Raw genomic sequence first — 9,137 nt, 5'->3', positions numbered from 1 at the left:
TTTAAGGAGATGAATTATTCTAGTGGCTTCCTCTAGCATGTCTACTAGTTGAGCGTTAACTCTTTGTATGTCTTCTGTAGCCTCTTTAACTAAGTCACTTTGTTCAAAAATTACTTGAATGGATGGTCAAATTCCATTGACAAAGTCAATGATATTGGCCCATAACTATTCCTTAGCTTGGCCAAGTGGCTCCTTTAACGTTAATTCTTTCTCCAAGCTCTTCATTCTTTCAGTCAACCTAGTTGACTTCTTAACTTCTTCCTTATGCATAATCTGTGCAAGCTTATTATCATTTTCTAGAATTTTTTATTTTTTCCTTAAGCTTGTTTATTTATGTGGTCTGAATAGACATGTCTTCCATTGCCTTGACCAATTTACTTGCCTCATCACTTGGTTGAGTTGCTGCTGTTGTCGAACCAGTTGCTAATGTAGATGTTGTGGCAGCTAGTAGTGTTGTAGCCAGTGGAGCTGGAGGAGTCAATGAAGTTGCCAAGGTGGATGGTATTGTTGTGGTGACTGTTGGAATGACAGTGGAAGTGGTAGTCTCAATGTTGGCTTCTTTCAACTGTATCAAGTTGTCCAACTCCTTCTCTAGCTCTTTTAATTGGTCATTAAGTTGTAAAACAAGGTCCATCATTTCCTCCTGATGTGTTTGGCTTTATAAGACCACTTTTTGTCCAAGGATGCTCTGAATGAGGCAGTTTTAGTTGTTTTTTGAGAGTAGTAATGTCCTCATTCTTTTTCTTTATCAACTTCTCAGCAGCCTTGATATCATTGGGATCATATCCAAGCTCGATCACTAAGTCTTCCAGTGACTTGATTCTATTGTCCTCGGCTTGTGAGGAGGCTTGTTCCAGCTTGTACTGTGTAGTGATATTATCTAATGAACTTTGAAGTTTGTGTGCAGTCATAGCTTTACCTGTCAAGGTGGAATACATAATCTCACCTGCCTATTTGTGAAACTCAATTTGGTTAATGGGATGACCATCCCTGGCCAAAACCTCAAAATCTATTTTCATATAGTCTTTTGATGACCTTGGCTACTAGACTGTAGGTTGCATGAATGTCATTTGCATTTTACCTGTTTTAATGTCAAACGCTAGAACTAATCTATTTTGATTTGCAGGTGTCTGCTTGAAATATTGGACATAGGTCTTAGCCTTCAATTTCTCATTCCTCAAGTTAATTTCCTTGTACCTATCTTTGATGTCTTTCTCTTTATCCATAGGCCTGGTGAATGAAGAGACCTCCATGCTGATATGTATCTCAATAAGTTGAGTGTTTGATGTTGAGGGTTGGTGTGTTTCTCCTGAATCTGTTGGGCCTTTGCTCCTTTCCATCATTGTATCAGTGTCACTGATTTCCACTGAGTCAATGGTGTCTTCCTATTCAGTTACAGGATTAAACTTGGGCCTCCTCTTGTAACTGGTCTCAAACTATTCATCTGTGGTTTCCATCGCTGAACTAGAACCTTCTTCCTTGGTTCTCTTTGTATTTTTGTCTTCATTTGTTGGAGTCTGTAAAAGAGGAGGAATGTTCATTTGTTCTCCTAGTTCTGGAACCTGCAGGAAGGAACTTGTATCAATCTGTTTTTCTACATCAATTAATGTATTCTCTACATCAACTATAGTATTGTCCATGTCTATCAAAGTGTTTTCCAACCATTCTGATTGGTTGGAAAATCTTTCAATGTCTGGCCTGGGATGATGTATGAAAGGACCCAATTTGACCTTGAGCCTTAGCTTATTTATGACTCCATGAGGGTCATATTTCCACATAAAATTGTTCTTGAATTTCATCTCCTATAGAATCTTATCGGCCTCTGGTCCAGCTTCCCTATTATTACAAATAAAGGGGCCCAATTGGTTTTTCATTTTAAATTGGGTCTTCTTCTTGGCTACCAGGAAATTAACCTCATCAGAGTTTATAATCTACCTAAAGTACTCTAATGCAAATAACCTCATGGGGAGGTATTTGGGTAGCTTATAAGGGGATAGTTGGCATCCATATATCTTGATCTCTGTGTGGTCCTCGTATAGATACCATTTTCCCACTTTACCATTCTTTGCCAACTGTAAAACCCTTTTAGTTTCTTGACTGATCCTCGGCTGATGGCTACTAGTGAGCATGTTTATAACAGGATGAACAAATGAATCAATGAAGTGTTTGTAAGTAAATGCAATGCAGTACTTTTGGATCAAGGGTGTCCAATAGATGACTGATCTTGGATTTCCTTTGGTATCTAACTTCTAAATGTTGACATGGAATTTGTCTGATTGGTAGTATAAGAACATATGAAATAAAACTGAAGAATACTTGAAAACTCTCTCATTTGGTAGTCTCATGAATTGTTCATGCATCCTATCTGCTATGAACTGAGCATAGTTGTAAATTACAGCAAGAGGCTTGCCTGAGCAAAAGATGGAAAGGAAAGCAAGGATAACCTCATCCACATGTTCATATGTAGTGTATCCTAAAATTCACGAGAGCATGGTTATAATTTGTCTGCATCTCTGAGAAACGATGGTGGCAACATATGGACGACTATATATTGGAGTATGACATTCCTCTATGTTGAAAGTTTGGAAAATTTGGGCTATCCTAAGAAGGTCTAACTTGGTATAGAGGTCAAGCAAGCCTTCAAGAGAAAGTGGGGTCTCATTTCAGCTTGGTTGAACTTGCAGCATTTGATTAATGGATTCTGCAGCGATGGTGAATAAAACTTGTTGTTCAGGGGTGACAATGGCTCTTTGACTGGGAATGTAGCATGCTTGGCAGAAGTGAATGATTTTTGGGAATGGGTGTACTTTTTGGAACAAATACTTGGGCAAATTAGAATCCCATGGGTGAATGTCCTCATTCTAGTTTAAAAATTTGTCTTTACTCTAGCATTGGAGCTTTAGTAGGTAGGGAGGGGAAGCAATGTCCTTAATTTGGAACTCTCTGTCTGCTAATGCAAGGTGGTCGATATCTACGTGATGGGTTTGCAGAGGTCTTATGTCTAGAGAGGTTTGGGAATCCATAATTCAGATTACTAAATTGAATTAGGCTTTCAGTGGTTTTAGAAGCTTAAGTTTGGAACAGTAGGGGGTAATTACAGTCTATAAAAGGGTTTGGGATGTACAAATAAGTTTTTCTTCAATTTGAGGAAGGTTTCTAAATTAGTGCAATTAATTAACCACTTAATTACACCTGTGCATTTTCAAATTCAAGGGTCATTCTCGTTTTTTCCAAGAATACCTGGAAATTGGCAGTTTGGCATGTAGAGGGGTTTTTTGGTAACTATAGAAAGTAATGAGGCTTCAATTGTCAATTGGCTGCTTCAATTGGGTATTCACAACATCTTCAAGCAGCAAAAGGTGGTCAATTTGGTCGCACAGAGGTTCAATGTGTCGCAAATGGCTTAGCAAAGGTTTACAGTGAAAATGAAAGAAAATACTAATTTGGGGCTTTTTTCGGCCTTTTAACCTATTACAGTAACAAATTTTCGCGTAAATTATTAAATGAATAGTGGGCAGTTTTCGATTTAGGCGGGGAGGTGGTTTTGTGCACCATCACACCGCTTTTGGCTGTATTTTTCGCGATCACACAATGTAACATGGTTACGCCACGTAGCCCAAGAGCTCTCAGCCAAAACCTTGAATCTTGCGTGCTCTCAGGTCGTTATCGGTCAGAAAATGAATCCACGTGATATGTTTGTACACCATCGGATTTTGGGGTAGGAGATCAGAGGGACATCATATGGTTGAGTTGCACGAACGGAGTCGGGAAAGTGTTTGACAGGGCCCGGGGTTTAATCACACAAGATTGTAATTAATTAACCAATAATGTTGGAGTTTTTCAATATAGTCAAATGGCTAACAAAGGGGGACCATGGGTTATGTGGTAGGGTTTTCTAACTGCAACAAGGGTTGGTGGGTCAAGAAGGGTATTGAGGGAATATGAAGTGGGGACGTTAACTAGATAATGTGGGAGCATAGTAAAAACTTAGGATAAAGGTTTTTTTGTGGGTTTTTAAGGGGAAAAGGGAAATTAATAAGGGGGAAAAGTGATATTTGTAATGGGGAATGGGTTTCACACTAGTGGAAGGGGTTTTGGGAAGGGGGAATGATTTTTTAAGGGTAATTTCTAGGGAAATGTGTGAAACCAAGGGGTTAAAGGTCAAAATGATGTGGAAGGGTATTTATAAGTAATGAAGGGATTGTTATCACCCTAAATTGTTTTTTAAACTTTGGAAAGTTTGCCTTGTCTCTAGTCATGGTCTTATAATATGTTTTGAGTCATTGCATGCTTAAGGGGATAACTGATAGGAGTAGAGTCTCAATAGTGTCATTCTCAATTCCAAACCCTTCTTCTAGTCATGGTGTTAAAGGGTCTCTAGGTCATTTCATGCTTAAAGGATTAGGTCATAGGGTTATAAGTCTTTAAGGTCATATTTCATTTCCAAACAAAGTTTGACAACCTTATTCCATGTATTAGAAGTCTCACCTTGTGTTTAGAAGTCACATCTCAAGTCATTTTGAAAAAAATTTGAAACTAGCTACGAATCCATGTTTTCGTAGCGCAGACAGTGTAAAAAAAGCTGTTTTATGCTACAAAATCACTGGAGCAGCCTTTTTAAGTAGAAAAAACTTTGTTCTCTGTTTAAAGTAGTCAACTTCCAAGGGGTTTCTTGAGCAACTGAAAGCATATCTTAGAAAAATGAAATAGTTTCTTCTTCCTAACATACCTATATACAAAACCGTCTTTTAGTTTCTTCAAATTCATTATGAGTTAGGAAAAGTTGATGACTCAACTTGCACTACAAAATGGTTGAAAGTCATTGAGAGAAATATTATGCTTTTTGGTTTTAGTAGTCTTTTTCAAGATCCGTTTCTGGCTACATGTAAATGTATTTTGGAATTCTAAAGGAGGCGTCTCTTCATAAAATCTCCAGATACAATAACCTATCTCACTTGTTTCATAAGTGTTAACAGTTGGGAGATACAAGGCTTTCTGTGAAGCCATATTTTAAAAAATCGGAATTTTCCAGTTTACACCTGATATTCAAAGACAATTTCTGGGTAGTAGGAGAGGTATTGCAAAAAAACAAGAGATGTTTTTGTTCAAAATAGAGTGGTCTCAAAAAGCCTCCTTCCATTTTGTAAAATACATTTTTTATGAGGAGACAAAAGCTCTGTCCCAACACCTATTTTTCAGCTAGAAGAGAACAATAAGTTACAATTTCTTGATGCAGTTTTGTTGAGGAGAAGGATTTTATTTATTGAAAGTATTTCAAAGATGATCTAAGTTAATTATTAAAGCCTGTAGATATCATGGAAAAAGTGAAAGAAGTCTTGAAGACTATTTTTTTTTTAAAAGAGCTGTGTAAAAGACATACACAGCAATTTCGTAGCGTGCTACAAAACTGTTGTAGGTGCAGTTTTTGAGCAGCCAGATCAGCTCTCATTATACTCCTTCAAGGCTTGATTTTTGTACATGTGGAAATAAAAAGTTCTATGGAAGTGATAACACATATCACTTGTCTCAAAAGGTCAATTTGGTCAACAAATGGATTCAAAAAGCATCAATGAACGTTAAATCTTAAATGCAGGAAACTGGCTCCTAGTTTTTGGGACAGATAAGGGATGAGTCAACAGAATCTAAAAAAAGGTTAAAGGCTTCATCAAATTTGAATTCATGGAGTTATAGGTGTCAAAGAGAATTTTTAATTCCTAGATAAGGTTGTTTTAATCATAATAAGGAGTTGTACTCCTAATTGTATTAGGACTCTAAGACAGTCAGTTAACTGTCACTTGTATTTAATAGTCTGTTTTAAGGTATGAATAGGTGTCAATCATAGAAATTCGAATTTTCTTGATGAAGTATGAGGGAATCCTTATTGTAAAAGCTATATATGAAGCAAGAGGTTGAATTAGAAAAGGGTTGGAAAATGTGATAGAAAAAGACTACTTTTGTAAATGTTGTGCAGGGACTGATATATACAGAAGCAGTTTGACTTTTCTGAATTTGAGATTCTTAGTGTACTTTAGTGAGCTTTATATTTTATCTTTGATATGTTTTACTTCCATAGTCTTAATGCTTATTACTCAGAATTCATGGAGGAACATGCTCTGACTTCCTTTAAGTGTTAAACTATGGTGAATTGAGTTCTTGGGTCCTATCTTTGGATGTTTTTCTTCAATGTTTTAATACTTATTACTCAGAATTCATGGTTATTCATGCTCTAACTTCCTTTAAGTATTAAACTCTGATGAATCACTTTAAATACTTTCCTTTTGAATACCTTGATGTATCATTACTCAGAATTCATGCCCACATGCTCTGACTCCTATGAACTTCAAGTTATTGAGACTTTCATGAATGTGTTACTCTTTCATTGAAGTATATACAAGTCTCAGTTTTATAAGAAGAGCTATTTGTTATTTTTATCTCTGTCACTGACTCCATAGCCCAATGGTAGCAAGTCTCCATCTTTCAACCTATAAACATATAAAATCACAAACCATAGAGTTAGCCATCTATCTATATCTTTAATCAATATCATTAACCTTTGAGAGAGCCCTCTCAAGCTGAGGAGGCTAAGCCTCAGCAAAAATATTTGTTTGAAATAGTTACTCAAAGTCTTCCTAATTAGCAGCATATCAAGGTCGGGTTTTTTGATAACAAGGATAATGGCGTAAATTAGAAAATAAGTATGTGGGGGTGTAGTGAAATGAGGGTAAATTAGTAAACAAACTTGGTGAATATCCTTTCTTTCTTACAATTCCTCCTGCACATGAAACATAGGAGTAATCATGATAAATGTGTTTTTGACTTAGCGACCTTGTGCATTTGAAGTAATTCTTCTGCCTACCCTTTATTTACCCTAACATTTTCTCTTCATTTATTGGGTGCATTTGAGCTTGCTGACCCTTTATTTCCTTTTATTTTGATAAGCAAACAATATAATTCTAACCTTATAACTTCCAATGGCTCAGATTACACTGATGAGCTCATTCGTATTCTCTACCTAACTATTGATCTGCCAAGGTTAAATAGTTTGGCTAGATCTTTATTTTCTATCTATCAACATCAAATTTAAAGCATGAATGGGTCAAGATTAAGCTATTTGACCATCATGGATTGTGGCATTTCTGACAAGCTGCACACAATCTTATTTTTCATAGTAATGTAAAAAGTAGTGGCATTTGAATTTGCACACAGTGATGATCTATTTTATTTCCTTTTGGGGTTCATATTTTTCACTTTTTTTTTTATCTTTTTTTCTTTCTTTCTTTTTGTCCTTTGATTATTCATTTAGGACATACCCTCTTTACATTTTTTATTTTTTAATATGGAAAACATTTTGTAGAAAGAAAAAGTATGTACAATATTACAAGGCTAACCATAGCCAATTCAAAATTATGAATCCTATTATTATAGGACCCTAACAGTGGCTCCACATGGGGATGGAATTTCCTGGTGAAATGTCAAGAACTTTAAGATCAGTAGCTTTTGAATTTTTTACTGTATTTACCTTGTAACTTGCTTCTCTGTGGTTCTACTTTATTCATACTTATGATGGTAAACCTTTCAAAGCGCAGAGCCTTCTCTTCGGGCTTCAACTTTAAAAGATTACCATCCAGTCCAATCTAAACTCTGCAATGTTATATACAATGAAGAAAGTAAAATGAACTTGTGTTAATCTCTGGATAAGTAGTGCTTCAGCATTCTACCATTGACAGGTAATCTTGGTAGATCTGTTCCATCTAATTCTCTCAAGAAAAATGCATTGTTACCTTTGTAACCATAAATGATATAAGGGCCTTGCAATAGGAAATCAAATTTTCCATGTTTACCTTTCCCTTCTCTTATAGAATCCCATTTGAGAACTTTATCACCTATGTAAAAATCATCAGCTTTAGTATTTTTGTCAAAAGTCCTTTTGATTTTATCCTGAATCACTTGTGATTTGACATAGACTTCTTCTAAGGTTTTCTGCAAATGTATTGTCTGATTTATCCTCTTTTGGATATCATTTGGTTCTACTTTCAACTCTTGAATGATCTTCATGACTGGCACTCCTAAAGAGGATGGAAAAACAATATCCATTCCATATACTAACCGATAAGGAGATGTACCAATGGACTTTTTGGTAGTTAGTATGTCTGCCCATAGGGCACTGACCAACTTTTTGTTCCAAGTGTTCTTGTTGTCTTCTAGTAGTTTCTTGATGATATTAACAAGGATTTTGTTTGAGGATTCTACAAGTCCATTACTTTGATGGTAATAAGAAGTGGAATGGCCAAGGTTAATGTGATATATGTTACAAAAGTCTATAATTTTCTTGGATTTAAAATCAGCTGCATTATCATTAATGAGCTTTTGGGGGCATCCAAATCTTGAAAGGATATTATTTTCAAGGAATGAGATAATGACAGTCTGTGTCTTGTCTAGAAGGGATGGCTTCTATCCATTTAGTAAAGTAATCAGTGGCTATCAAAATCCATTTATACTGGGCTGAGAAGGATGGGTGAATTTCCCCAATGAAGTCTAAATCCCATTGTTAGAATGACACTTCTGTGGATATGGGTTTAAGAGGTAGTGGTAAGAGATTCCTTTTACTCAAATATTTGGCACTTGTGACTTGAGGTCACATGTTTCTTGACATCTATAAAAGGGGTGGTCCAGTAAAAACACGCCCTTATAATCTTATTAGCATTAGTTTTCCAATATAGGTATCCCCCCCAATCTCCTACATGAAATTCTTGCATAATTTTGTCAGCCTCATCTTTTAATAAACAATTTAATAGAACGATACCATTATCTTTCCAAAATAAAGCATTATGTATGATACAATATTTCATTGACTTCATTTTCAAAAATCTAGCTTTAGTTCTAGATAAACCAAGAGGAGCTTCTAGGTTTAGTAAAACAAATATGATATCTGCATACCAAGGTGAATCTGTAAAAGGTTCATTGTTCTGTGGAGTCGCCATCTTTTCCTGATCATCTAGGGCACTAATGAAATTTATATCTAAGGCCTAACAATTTGATTCAGCCATGGGTTTAACTAAACCTTGGCCTTTGATAAGTTTAATAGGCTTTATTTCTATGTCATATTCCAAAATAGTGGAAATCCATTTGCATGTCTT

Source organism: Pinus tabuliformis, chromosome 4_2, assembly GCF_031772625.1.
Source record: "Pinus tabuliformis cultivar Carrire ecotype Pingquan chromosome 4_2, CPIR1, whole genome shotgun sequence".
NCBI classification, from domain to species: Eukaryota; Viridiplantae; Streptophyta; class Pinopsida; order Pinales; family Pinaceae; genus Pinus; species Pinus tabuliformis.
Note: the sequence above shows the minus strand (reverse complement) of the source record.